We start from the raw sequence: 14,339 nt of genomic DNA on the forward strand, positions 1-14,339 counted from the left end.
GTTCTGTAGTGAAGGTCACCACCTGTGGGGACCACCCCCTTCAGCAGCCACTCTCAGTATTTCTGTGCCCTTGTGCTGATACCACATCTCTTTCTAAAATTTAAGCATATTTTTGTTTATTCTTGTAAGTGCATAGAAAACATGAAGGAATCAATATTTTCCCAAATTCTTTCATTGTCTTAAGGACTGTCACGAAGTCACTTCACTTTTCCGTCAGGAAATATTTAAAACTTTTTGATAGTCTTGGTGTTATTCTTTGGTTCTCTAGTTTTATTCCACAACAGTTTAGTAATATAGGGAAAATTCTGAGTATAATATTCAATGTGTGAATAATTAATTTATAAAGATTTCTTTTTTTTTTAAAGATTTTATTTATTTGACAGAGAGAGACAGCCAGCGAGAGAGGGAACACAAGCAGGAGGAGTGGGAGAGGAAGAAGCAGGCTCCCAGTGGAGGAGCCCGATGTGGGGCTCGATCCCAGAACGCCGGGATCACGCCCTGAGCCGAAGGCAGGCACTTAACGACTGAGCCACCCAGGCGCCCCTAATTTGTAAAGATTTCTATCCTGTGTCTGAATTTTCTTCTTGCCATAGCCCAGGGTTATGTTTGCTTTTTTCCTTCATTGAGGAAGTATACTGGCTTTTCATTAAACTGGAAGCCAAGTTTGACATCCCTACTTCCTAGCCCCACCCTCCTCCTGTATGTGTGGATTGCTTTATGTTTTAATCTCTATACACATATTTTATGATTGTCACTTATGACATTCATTCTAGCTCCACAGGAAATCTTTCCCATTTGTCAAAGTCATTGAAAGAGTTTTTGTCTATGTCTTTGAATGCATGTAATGGCCACTTTGGGATGACTTATAAACTAATGTTATTCTTTTTTTTTTTTTTAAGATTGTTATTTATTTAGTTGACAGAGAGAGAGAGCACACGCAGGGGGAGTGGCAGGCAAAGGGAGAAGCAGACTCCCTGCTGAGCAAGGAGCCCAATGCAGGACTGGATCCCAGGGCCACGGGATCATGACCTGAGCCAAAGGCAGACACTTAAGCGACGGAGCCACCCAGGCGCCCCAAACTAATGCTATTCTTACATCCAGAGCAGCTTTTGTAGAACACTGATTGATAGTTTATGTTGAACCATATCCGCTAACTTGTGGTTGTTTTGTCAGAGCAAGGTAAAATCAAGGTCATGGGTCTATAATGGTTGGTGGTGATCCACAGCATTTCTGTGCAATGACATTTAATGACATAGAGGCTGAAGTTTTAAAGAGAGGCACAGTTAGGAGAGAAAGTGATCCTCTGACACCTCCTTACTTCCTATGGAGGAATTTCTCCCTGGTTTTGTGAGCCTGACACTAAAGAAACTACTCTGGAATATTTGTCTCTTCCCTTTAGCTGTTTTGCTTTCCAGGCTAGTGGCCCACATACGTGTGACCATGGCCACCTCCATATGTGTCACTGAACATTCATGACAAAGTGAAAGAAGACCCAACAAATTACCCATTCTGCTTGCCAACTTACAACTAGACTATGTGATAGTATTGGTTTGTGAGATGTTTCAAAATTTTATGATCTTAGTCCTTTTAAATATATTGAGGCTTTTTTATGGTTTAGTGTATGTTCTATACTGGACAATGCTCTGAGTGCAATTGAGAGGAACTGTGTTATTTTGTTCCTATTGGGTGGAGTGTTCGATAGATGTCTGTTATGTCATGTTGTTTAAGTCTTTTATCTCCTTGTTGATCTTCTGCAAGATTTTTTAAGTTTTTTTTAAAGATTTTATTTATTTATTTGTCGGAGAGAGAGAGAGTGAGGGAGCGCACAAGCAGGGGGAGCAGCAGGCAGAGAGAGAAGCAGGCTCCCTGCTGAGCAAGGAGCCCAATGCGGGACTCGATCTCAGGACTCAGGCAGGGAAAAAAATTTTTTTTAACAACAGAAATCACACAATAAGGTGGTGGAAGTGAAAACAACTGTCAGCAATCTCCAACACTAAATACAACCAATTACAATGGATTCAAAACCTCGCAAATTGGGTGTAAAAGTAAGTTCCAGCTATGGCAGTGTGTTAGACAGAAAAAGGCTATATATTAAGAATAGTATAAGTCTGTACCAGGTTAATTGTAAGGCATTGTCAGTGAAGACATGACTCTCATACAAAGACAAAGCGCAGGGGGAAGCTTTTAAATTGGTTGAAGAAGTGATATTCTAGTGTCTACAGGAAATGTCAAATTGTTTTTCCCTGGCTGCCCTCTGCGGCCAAGATAATGTGATGAAGGAAAGAAACCCTGGAATTTTCACTTTTTATTCATCCTGCATAGGTCTCTTTAAGACATCAGAGTTTAAAAGCTGGGCTATTTTTTCCTTGCTCTTTTCTAGACACTCAAAAGAAGATTCAGAACTGAGGAACTCAATTATCACTCCAATTTTCCTGGGTATCTCAGCGCATACCCAAAGAGCCAGCCTCCTGAACCTTCACTGTGTAAAGAACTGGTGAAAAAATGGGAGGAAAGAGTTTGGGAGGCACCAAGCAATGGGAGGGCAAAGAGATTGCTTCAGCCAGGGAGGAAATTAGCTTTCCATAGGTCCATGCTAGATTTAGGACTAGACAAGAGTCTGAATTAATTTCTTTTTTAAAAAGATTTTAATCTCCACACCCAACACGGGGCTCAAACTCACAACACTGAGATTGAGTCACATGTTCCACCAACTGAGCCAGCCAGGTGCCCTATTTTCTGATGTTTTTCTAGAAGTTTATTATCTATTTGGGAAGAGATTCCCGCTGCCCCCCTCCCCTGAATTAGGCTCTTTCAAATCAGATATTTTGATTTGAGTGCCATTACTTTTTAGTGCTACTTTACCTAACTCTCCTCTGCGAGCCTTTGTTGCAAGTGCTTTCTATGTGCTACCTGTTTTCCAAAGAGAACAGCTGTGTAAAGCTATTTTAGAATTGCTTTTTCAAAGTCCTTCCAGAGACTCTGATTAGACCTACTCTCCAGCAGTTGAGAAACAAGCATCAGTGGTTCAGTAGCAGAATTCTGGCTTTCCATATGGGAGGTCTGGGTTCCATTTCTGGTCAAAGGAGGGTTTTCCTTGCACTTTTATGTGTCCAGTGCTCTCTCTGTTGGATTATCTCCTGCACTAGCAGGACAGGTTATTACAGGGTTGTGGGTCTCAGGAGGCAACGCTAAAAAGGAAAAAGGACAACTATACCCCTTAGGTTAATTCCAGAGCAGAACAGGCTGAGGTCTAAACAAGGGATTTCTTAGAGCTCTCTCTCTTTGAAAGGACAGGTGAGTATGGTACGTCATTTGAATACTTGAAACCAAAGCCATTGCTACTTTTGATCTTTCTGCTGGCAGATATCTGGAATTTAACACGTCATTAGGTCACTGATGAGCATGCTGGGTCTAGGGCTGACCACTGAGCAGCCAGCCTCTCCCTCGGGAGTGAGTATCAAGAAATGAAGGTCCAGGAAGGAGAGAAGCTGTGGAACCCAGGAGACACCCTGGTGACTGGAGAGGCATCAGCCGCCTAAGGAAAGGAAAGGTTTGTGTGGAGGAATTAGCCTGGACATGGGGGCTTCAGACTTTTTTCTGTGGAAGTAGGCCCTAGATTTTGGTGGTCTTGGTAAAATTAAGGACAAGAATGAGCCCCAAGTAGACAGCAGCACGTACAAGAAAACCATCATCACCACTGTTTATTTTACATTCCCCTAAGCCAGACCTCTGGCAGAAGGCTCATTTTTAATGCTTATGGGTCAGCAGCACGGGGGGAAGGCCATGCCCATCGCTGGCTCTGGAGGGCTGGAGGAGGCTCTGGAAAAGGAAGGCTCTTGGAATCAAACCGTTTAGGCCTGTTTTCATCACCTCTTCCTCAGCGAAGACTGGGCGAGGTTGCCGAGGAGAGGCGCCCGGCGTGAGACCCGGCGTCCCCAACATCACCCGGCGGACTCCGGGGGACGCAGCAGCACAGGGCGCAGAGCGGACCGAGACCGCCTTCAGGAGCGCTCGGCGGCCCCGAACTGGACGCGGGGTCTCGCCCCCGCAACCCGCCGCCCTGCGCTTCCGACCTACCTCAGCCGAGGCGCCGCACGCTCGGGCCCAACAGTTCTCTCGGACGCCGGCCTTTCTCCCGCGCCACACGGCCGCTCGGGCGGAAAACCCCGTCTCTTCTTTCGCTGGCCGCCGTCTGGGAGCCACACGCTCTCCCCTCCGGCCCGCGTTCGGCGAACGACTGTCCCGTACCGGCGGGAGAAGGACTCCCCTCGCCACCTCGCTCCGCTAACACTCGGGCTTGGAGACCTCTCACCTCGGGACCGGGCCCGGGCCGCCGTGGACGCCCTTCCTGGGCTCGGCGCCTCAAACTAGCCTCCTCCGGCCCGGCCCCCTCAGCGCGGCCCCTCTCGCGGGTCCGAGCCGCGCACCCCTGCGTGCGGCCTGCGGACCAGCCCCGGGCGGCGTCGAGTCCCTGGGTCTGGGCCGGCGACGCGCAGGAGCGCGGGGCGCGCGGACACGGGCGGCGAACTCGCGGCCCCGCACCCGCTGCCCTCGCGGCCCTAACGTCCCGGCGCGACTGAGCCGCCGAGACGCCCAGGCGGGAGCGACCGGGAGGAGAAGGGCAGCCTCCCCTCTCGGTCCTGTCCGATATTAGCTTCCCAGGACGCTCTGGAAGAGACAGAGAGGGAGAGGTGGAAATAGAGCCGAGGGAAAGGAAGAACTCCGTGCGATTTTCCTCATCTGAAAACCGCATGACGATGAAATCGGGGTCCCGTCGCTGGTGGAGGTGAGTCGAGTTCCCGTCTCCAGTGGGAGCCAAAGCCTTGGCCTGGCTACCAGTGAGTGAGCGGCCCCTGTTCCTTTGGCGTTTGAACGTCTCCCCCGGGCTCTCTGTGGATTCCCAGGAGGCAACTGGTAAGCTTATTTATTTATTTTTTTAATTTTTAAGGATTTTATTTATTTGGGGGAGAGAGAGAGAGAAAGAGCACGTGTTGGGAGGGAGAGGGAGAAGTAGACTCCCAGCAGAGCCGGGAGCCCCCGACTTGACTTGTGGGCTCCATCCCAGGAGATCACGACCTGAGCCAAATGCAGACGCTTAACCAACTGAGCCGCGGGGGCGCCCCTGGTAAATTTATTTTTAATGCACTTACTTGAAGTAAGAGTACTTTAAAATCTTTTAGCAGAGGAAACGGTTTCTGATGGGTTTTGAATGAGGACGTTCAGGTGTGGGGGAAACTAGAGAAAGCAACTGCAGAGGCCGCTTTTAGGCAACAGGCTTGAGAGAGAGAATGTAGGAAGGGCCCACAGCCACCCCCTGGCTGAATACCATGTGACCCACTCAAAATATCTGTAGATCTTAACTCACCAATGGGCTATTTACAACCAGACAGGGTTACCAAAAAAGGGAAAGCGCCATAGTGACCATATGTCCTCACCTTCCTCCTTTAAATACAGCCCCCACCCACTGCTTGGTTGCAGATAGTCTCTGCTTTGCTGACCTGCCAACTACTTCCTTGTGGTGTATTCAGTAAACTTCTGTCTCCTTTGTTCTGCCTCAGGTGAATGCTTTTACCACCTGTGCCACCGCCCCCCCCCCCCAGTCAGGCAGGCCCCACATTTGGGGGCCTCATCACAACAGGTGACACCACAGCAACTACAGTTGAGAGTGTCACACACCGCATCCAAATAGGTTTGACCACCAGGTTGGGCCTATCTTACTTTCAATGCATTGTTTGTGGAACTTACTTAAATATGCATTCAAAAAATATATAACAAGTACATCAAGTCCACCTTTTGCTATTTTTACACAGATAGAAAAGAAGAATCAATGACAAAGTCTGGTAAGATAGCCTTTAAATATCTGATATTTCCATTAAAATTTTTCCTCTCTTATATATAACCATCCAGCCTCCTTTTATCCCAAATCTGATATCCATGGCCAAACCCTAAAATCAGTTTATTGGTTCCAGCTTATTCTTCCTCCTACTGTATCTAAACCTCACTCCCATATTCCTTCATATGCCAAAAAAAAAGAAAAAAAATCCACTCACTTGGAGTTGCCAATTTGCAACCTTATGTTTGACAAATCAGCCCAGCAAATGGGGCTTTCCATAAGACTCTCCTTAGAATTAAGCAGAAAATTTAAATAACACATTATTTTTCATGATCAGAAATAATTAAAAGGCCTTGAAACTGAACTAATTTTACTTCAAGAAAAAATCCAGAGGAAATGCTAAGTATTGTAGACATTGTGCCTCTCTATTATCTTTGCAGACAACTGAAGATTTATTCTCTTCAGAGGGTACAAGAGAATATCTTTAGCCACATGATCAACCAGTACATGTAAGGACATGGATACAATACTAAAGTGAGAGGGGCAAAGTAACAGCATACTTTGATCTGTGTGATGATTACATATTTCAAAATTCATAGAGCTGTGCAAAAAAAAAAAAATACAAAGCTGGCAAACTTAGGGGTGCCTGGTTGGTTCAGTTAGTTAAGTGTCTGACTCTTGATTTCAGCTTAGGTCATGATCTCAGGGTTGTGAGGTTGGATTCTGTCCTGGGCATGGAGTCGGCTTAAAATTCTCTCCCCCTCCAAGAAAAAAAAAAAAAAAGATTCTCTCTCTCCCTCTGCCCCTCCTCATTCCTTTTCTCTCTTAAAAAAAAGCTGGTAGGGGGCCTGGGTGGCTCAGTTGGTCGAGTGTCTGCCTTCGCTCAGGTCATAATCCTGGGATCCTGGGAGGGAGCCCCACATTCTGCTGCCTGCTCCGTGGGAAGCCTGCTTCTCCCTCTCCCCACCACCCCCTGCGAGTGTTCTCTCTCCCTCTCTTCTCTTTCTCTCAAATAAATAAATAAAATCTTTTTTTAAAAAAAGCTGGCAAACTTATACTACCTAACTTTAAGACTTATTATAAGCTCTTCTAAGCAAAACAGTGGGCAGTAGCGTAAGGAAAATAATATAGATAAACGGAACTGAGTTGAGAGGCCTGAAATAGACTCACGCCTATATGGTCAGGTGGTTTTCAATAAAGACTTAAACCAATGCAATGGGTAAAGGAATGTTACTGAAACCAGTGGTGCTAGAAGAAAACTTTATTCCTGCCTCACAAAAGTTATTTTTTTATGACTCATAGATCAAAACATTTAAGTTTTTAGAAGGAAACATATGAAAATATCTTTGTGAACTGTGTAAGCAAATATTCCTAGCACAGGGCACAGAAAAAAATCATTATAAGAGAAAGGAATAGTAAATTAGATTTTATCAGTGTTTTAAAAAATCTACTCAAGAAGACACCATCATGAAAGGAAAAAAGCAAGCCATAGACTGAGACTAAATATTCAAAAAAAAAATCTATAAAGTACCTGTGTCCATAATATATTATGAGCTCCTAAAATTTGTTTTTAAAAAATCAGGCAATGCGTCTATTAAAATATGGGTAAAAGACTTGAACAGATACTTTAGAAATAAAGTTATAATAGTCAATAAACACCAAAAAAGGGAAAGCGCCAATAAGAGTGCTCAGTATCATTAGTTGTCAAGAAAATGGAAATTAAAACCACATTGAGATATTATTACACTCAGCAGAATAAATAAAATTCAAGTCTGAAAACACCAAATCTTGGTAAAGATATGGAACAATGTTAAAAATCATTCACGACAATTGTTAAGGAACAGTAAGGCAGGCTTTATTCAGAAGGACTACTACAGTGGGGTTTTGTTTTAGACTAGCCTAGGCTCAACTCCAAGTACAACAAAGGATAGTGGGAAATGTATAGCCTGAAGCAGGAACAGAGAGAGGGTTAGTGAATGACGATTTACTAAGAGGAAACATCGGGAGTAAGGGAGAATATACTGGCTGTATATTGTGGTTTTCCCGGAGTCCAGGGGACTCTTGCTGAAGGCCTACCAAAATGATCAGGCACCACCCCAAGGATGGTGGAGGATGAGGAACTCGACCAGATACCATGCAAGGGGGAATTCTGGTTAAAAGGACATGGCAGGATTCTTGCTAAAACTGGACAACACAAAAACAAACTCAGAAGTCTGAAAATCAGGGCCTACTGAAGAAGAGAGTTTTAGAAGAGCCTGGCAGAGTTTGGTCAAAGAGAATTTTTGTCAACAACCAGAGCCCTCATATATTGTTGGCATGACCATAAAATGATACGACCACTTTGGGAAACATTTTGGCAGTTTCTTTTAAAATCAAACATACACCACCACCCCCCCTTCGATTCCATCAAACCCTCTCTTAGGTGTTCGTCCAAGAGAAATTAAAAAAAAAAAATTGTCTATGAAAATACTTACAATAAGAATGTTCATAGTAGCTTTATTCACAACAGCTCGAACTGGAAACAACCCAAATATCCATGATCAGGAGAATGGTAAAGAAATTGTGAATTATCTATGTGATGGAATCCTACTCAGCAATAAAAAAAGAATGAAAATCTGATATACTTAATAACATGGGTAAAATTCAAAGACATTATGCAGAGAGAAGTAGACATAAGCATACATATTCTGTGATCCCATTTACAGGAATTTCTAGAAAGAGCAGAACTAATTTAAGGTGAAATAAACGGTTGTCAAAAGAGTCAGAGGATAATGACAATATTCATGATTCTACAGCTTTTAACATGAATGATCCAATATTTCCTAAATCCAAGCACATCTGACAAAGAATGAAGTAGAATGCTCTTAGTCCCATTTTACAGAACAAAGAATGACATCATTGAATGAAGTATATTTATCCAAAGCTATGCAAGGGCAAAACCATTTTTTCTTTTTTTTTTAATCGAAGTATAATTAGTCAGTGTTCAGAAAACACATACCAAGAAAGAGATTGGCAGACGCAACTGCCCACAACTGCGGACACTGCACCTGGTTGTTTTCTTAAACTGTAGTTCAATGTAACCGCATTTTCAGATAAGGAAAATCTAAAATTACTTCTGACAGTTAAAAAAAAGTTAACTACAATTCCTACTGCCATTTGAGAAGGAATATTAAGGAAGCTTCCTAATTTGCCAGGCTTCTGAAGCGTGACAAGTGCAAACTGGAAGTTAAGAGAGCGCTACTCTTTTTCTGTATATGAAGGTATTAAGAGAGCCCAAGAGAAGAGGTGGGAGGAAGAGGAAACCGAAGCCAAAAATACGAAGAAGCTACTTTGGGGTAGGAAGGATGGGTGAGTGGTAACTTGGAAACTAGCTAGTAATGGTTGTAAGGTGTAAAAGCAAGACTTATCAAACAAGGCAGCAAACGCTTAAAACATGAAGTCTGAAGGAAGATTAGATATTTAAAGGACAGGAGATAGCCTAGTCGCACCTCTCACTAGATCAGCAGATGAGAAACTGGTCACCGTTCACTTCCAAAACTCCCTATTGTATGTTCCTGGGAGGACCACAGGGCATTCAGCAAAGATTCAGGTGACTGTGGTTCCGACTTGCGTGGACGGTATGTACACGATCCGTGTATCAAAGTCGCTTCCTGGCATAAAATAACCATATTACATGTTCAATTAAACAAAACTTGCACGTCGCAAGCAGCTGATTCTACCTCGCACGCGGAAGAAAGCGCACTACTGCTCCGGAAAAACCACAAATGTTTCCTTGGACGTTGTTAGGAAAAAAAAAAAGTTAACAACATTTGGTTTCCGCGAAAACAACAAAAGCAAGCCAACCTATAACCACAGAGCAAAACTAAAACCGCCCCAGTTGTACTTTGCCACAAATTACAAGCTTCATTGAGAGACATTAGCATTCCGTACTACACAACAAGCTAAAAGAGAGACGTCTACTTTTCAACCAAGACAAATTAGGGGAAAGCGCGAACGCAGTCCCCCACTACCACAAATTATGCAGTCGAGTTTCCCACATTTGGGGAAATCGCAGGGGTCAACACATCCGAAGTGCAATGAATGAGCCTCGCCCTGGGAAAACCACCTACGTGATCATGGTATCTCCGCTGCCAGGTAAGTATGACTGGCCCTGTCTCCGCCCCACACCACCCTCACACGCATTACACTGTTTCACACACGCTCACTTGCCTCCCGGACACCCTGAGCCTCCCTACGCCTTACACACATACGCCACGCGCAGCTTCCAAAGACACCACCGCACTCCTTCCCGCCGCACGCAGATGAGATTGTATTTAGGCGGCGGGGGCCGAGGCAGCAGCCCCTGCGCTGCCATATTTACATAGGACACGTCCTACCTGTGACGTCATGGGAGTGGCCCTTCCCTCCGGCCCATGCCCCGCCCCTGCCCTCGTCCTCTCCTCCCTCCTCCCCAGAAGTTCAGCCCGCCAACCAGCCTGCGGGTGGCCGTGGGGGAAGGGACGTCTGCCTCTCCCTCTTTCCCCGCGACCACCCCCCCCGCCCCCCGCGGCGGCGGCGGGCGCGGGTTCTGCCCTTTTGGCCAGCGGGGAGCCTGGCTGGCCATCTGCTGACACCTCTGTACCTTTCTTCAAATAATGCCTTTCAGAGTAGAGAGGTGGAGAGTAGAACATTTAGGAATACAAAGGAAACGCGTTCCTTTCCAATCCAGTCACTTATCTTTACGATATAGGATTTCAATTAAAATTTGAAGTTATACAGAGGTGCCTGGTGGCGTGGTTGGTTAAGCACTGGACACTTTGTTTCACCTCAGGTCTCGATCTGTGGGTGGTGGGCTCCAGCCCGGAGTGGACTCCCGGCTAAGGGCAGAGCGCCTTGGACTATCTCTGGGTCTCCCTCTGTGCTCCACCACCCCTACCCACCCCCCCGCATGTGCACTCTCTAAAACAGATAAATCTTTTTTAAAAATTAAATTTCGAAGCTATCCAATATCCGAAAGAAACTGAATTTATGGAACTAGAGACAACAGGTGACTGCAAACCAACCCTTCTTACTGTTTTTACCACTATTGGTGTTCCAGCCTGGGAAACTCAAATGAAAGGCTATTTATTTGAACATTAAAAGTAGATTCTATTCTATTGCTCCTATCACGAAACATTTATTGTAGGGTTCCCCTCTGGAGACGTTAAAGCAAGGGTCTGTGGCCAGTCAGGCCAGTAGAGGACATGGCAACAGGGATTAGGTGACAATGTAGCGACTGAATGTGAATGCTTGATCCAGGCCCTATTATCTGAATGCTGGCAGCCAGACTCATTGTCCAGGTGGGAGTGAAGAAGTACTTTCTGGGGAATCTGACCAGCCTTGTAACAGAGAGAACCAGCATATCCTGCTTTATATTGCTTCTATCTCCCCCGCTGCTATGACCTAGAGTGTAGAAATATGTGCTTGCTTAGCTCTGCGGGTAGGCATCTGACAGCTAAGTTTTGCAAAAATTGCTTTTTACCTGAAATCTATCTCACCAGAAGAGATAAGGAAGTAGGCACAGAAATGACCATGCTGTCTTTAAGATTTACAGGATTGACATGACCAGATTCCTGTACACAAAGATCAACTGACCAAGGACAAAAAACTTACATGACCTTCCTCAGATGTCTACAGACAGACATCAGCCAGCTTTTGACCCCCTCCTGCTTCCCTATTTGGTAACACAAAAGAAACTTGAATTTCCTGCCAAGAGGAAATGGTTCTTTGGGCTAACAGTCCATCTTCTTGGTTTGCTGGCTTTCTGAATAAAATCCCCACTCCGCCCCCAACATCTTGCCTCTTGACTTACTGGCCTGGCATGGGGGGAGCAGAACGAGCTTGGACTCGCTGACAGCCTGTGTGGAAAGACCTGGCATCGGCCTGTAAGGGAATGCGCAGACACCTGGTAAAAATGCAAGGCAGAGTTTTTGCTTTAGATACTGCAGTAGAGGAAAGAGACTTCAATATAAAACTGAGGGCAACTTCCAAATACAGCAAAGACAACTGTGGATTCCTAGCCAAAGGTAAGAGAAAGGGCGTCAGTGATTGGAAAATTACTAACAGAAACTTGTTTAGATATTAAGGGTGGGGGGATTCTTGCTGGAACTGGACTTGGAAGGCCGAGAACTAGGACTACTCGAGGGCTCAGAGGAGCTTGACTAAAGTTTAGTCAAGGAGGGAGCCCTTGCCAATCCCACAGTGACACTCCCGGAAATAAGCAAAGACCCAAAACAAAAAGAAATGTATTTTTTCAGAGCTTGCAGCTTGCGTTTTTGCAGAGACTGAAAGGAAGGCAGAGGAGTGGGAGAGCTTTATAGTACAAAAATGGGAAGGCTTCAGGTGTACCACGATAGGAGTTGTTGGCATGGGTAAGGCATAGGCAGATGTTAACTTTAAAAATAAGTTATTTTCGCAGCAAAAACATGGGCTTATTTGGGAATAGCAGAGAATTGCAATCCAGGACATGCATGCTATGGCAAAACCATAGGCAAGCTGAATAAACAAAGGTGGCGAATGTCATTTATGGAGGAGAAGAAGGAAGTTGGGAGGGGTGGTTTTGAACAAAAATCCACTGAAGAAAAAGCAAGAGTTCAGGGTGATGAAGGTTTCTCATGGGCTGAGTTGCTGGGGGGTAATCGATTTCTTGTAGGGGATACAATCTACATTCTTTTTCCTTTGGGGGCTCATGGATGATTCTTTCCTGTTGAGAATTCTTCTGTTGGGGTCTACCATTGACAAGTCTTCCTGTAATTGATGTTGAGTGGTATGGCTCCCCCTTCTGGCCTCCCAACTATTTTAGTGAGGTTTCCTTTATTAATTTTCACACAAACTAGAATTTAGGCATCCTGTGAGAGTGGTTGGGGTGCATTGCACATCTGGCTTTCTCTAGTTGGTCTTAAATTGGAAGCAGAAACAAAAATTACGGAAATTGTCAATTACCAACCCCTGGCACTGTGGATGGGTATATTAGCATGCTCAGGCCCCTGTAAGAAAATACCACAGCCTGGGTGGCTTAAACAACGGCAAGTTATTTCTCACAGTTCTGGAGGTTGGGAAGTCCAAGATCCGGGTGCCACCAGTGGAGGTTTTGAATGTAGCCAAATACTCTACCCCAAAACGTGCCACTTTGGCGTAAGGGTTATTTTGAACTAAAGGTATATTTCAAAAACAGCACATGCAAGAAGGGTGCGCTGACCTCCCTTTTTCTGAAAAGCAGGAGATAAAACTCCCATGTGAAAGATGCCATCCGTTTACAGGAGGAAAGAAACGTTCTCGTTACCAGAGATAGGAAGTTGAGGCTGAGAGAAATCTATACGAACAGAACTTGTTAAAATAACCCTTATCTGTCTCTTGCCTCCTCATGTATCTTGGTTACTTTTTCACAATTTCTACTCTTTGCTCAACCTAGTACACAAGCACATAGGCCTAAGCACTTTTTGGGCCTTTATTTTTCCTAGAAAGCTTCCATGTACATGTAAAATACTTCTATGATTTTCTCCTGTTAGTCTGTTTTACATCAACTTAATTCTCAGGCCCAGCCAGAGACCTTAAGAGGGGACAGGAAGAGTTGAGCCTCCCCTGCAGGTTCATTCTGAGGCCTCTTGTCAGGGCTTACACGCAGCCGCCATATTGCTGTGTGCTCACAGGGCCTCTTTTTAGATGAGGGGGAGAGGGAGGGTGTTGAGGAAAAAATATCTTGGGTTTTTACTTCCCCAGAAGTGTTAATCCAGGTTTAGCAGGTGGTGCTGGCTGCAGCCCAGACACCTCTTTCCTCAGCTAAAAGATCATCAAGAGCTATTTCATTATCAAGAACAACTTTGGCCAAAGATTCTAAGGATCTTTGCCCAGCAGTTATCACTTTCAGAATTAAGAAGTTCCTGATCAAAGCCTTATTTACTTTCATCCCTCACCAGGGAAGTAGGGATCAGCCAATAGAAGTGAATCCTGAATCGAGAAAGCCTCCTGGTGGGTTCTCTCTAACTCACAATGTAAATTGGGATTCGACTAATGAGATGCCTTATTTTGCTTGTGAAAAGCTAGGGGCAGAATTAGATTTTTTCCCCAGCCTGAAATAAAACGTTGCTCTAAATTCCAGAGGTTACCTCCACTTAGCAGTGGCCTGGGAGATAAAGATGAAGGTGTAATCTTTCCAGGCCAATGCTAAAGCAAAGGAAAGGAGAAGAAGGAGAAAGCGCTTCATGTTTAGTTAAAGTATGGAGTCTTGATCCATTGTCTTGGGCAGAAGCAGTCTACCTGGATGTCAGCTACTTCGCTTCATCAATTGATCGGGAGGTCTCCAGCATCTGCCCAGGCTCCGGTGTCAGGTGGAACCTTTTTTAGTTGTGTGATGTGTACCCGAGGTTCAATGCTTCCTAGTTTTGCAGCAGTGTTTGTGGTCAGAAACACAGAGTAAGATTCCTCCGAATGAGGCGCAAGTGCTGTCTTCCCCTGATGACACTTCCAGAATACCCAGTCATCAGGCCAT

At 45.0% G+C, this 14,339-nt stretch overlaps 1 non-coding gene across 1 annotated transcript; it reads right to left on the reverse strand.

Moving 5' to 3' along the window:
• Positions 1-9,811: 9,811 nt before the first annotated feature.
• On the reverse strand, positions 9,812-9,975 carry LOC121102133. Its single transcript, XR_005834225.1, has one exon. It is a non-coding gene; the product is annotated as a U1 spliceosomal RNA (small nuclear RNA).
• Positions 9,976-14,339: the final 4,364 nt, after the last annotated feature.

The sequence above is a fragment of the Ursus maritimus genome, unplaced genomic scaffold, assembly GCF_017311325.1.
Source record: "Ursus maritimus isolate PB19 unplaced genomic scaffold, ASM1731132v1 scaffold_12, whole genome shotgun sequence".
Taxonomy (NCBI): Eukaryota; Metazoa; Chordata; class Mammalia; order Carnivora; family Ursidae; genus Ursus; species Ursus maritimus.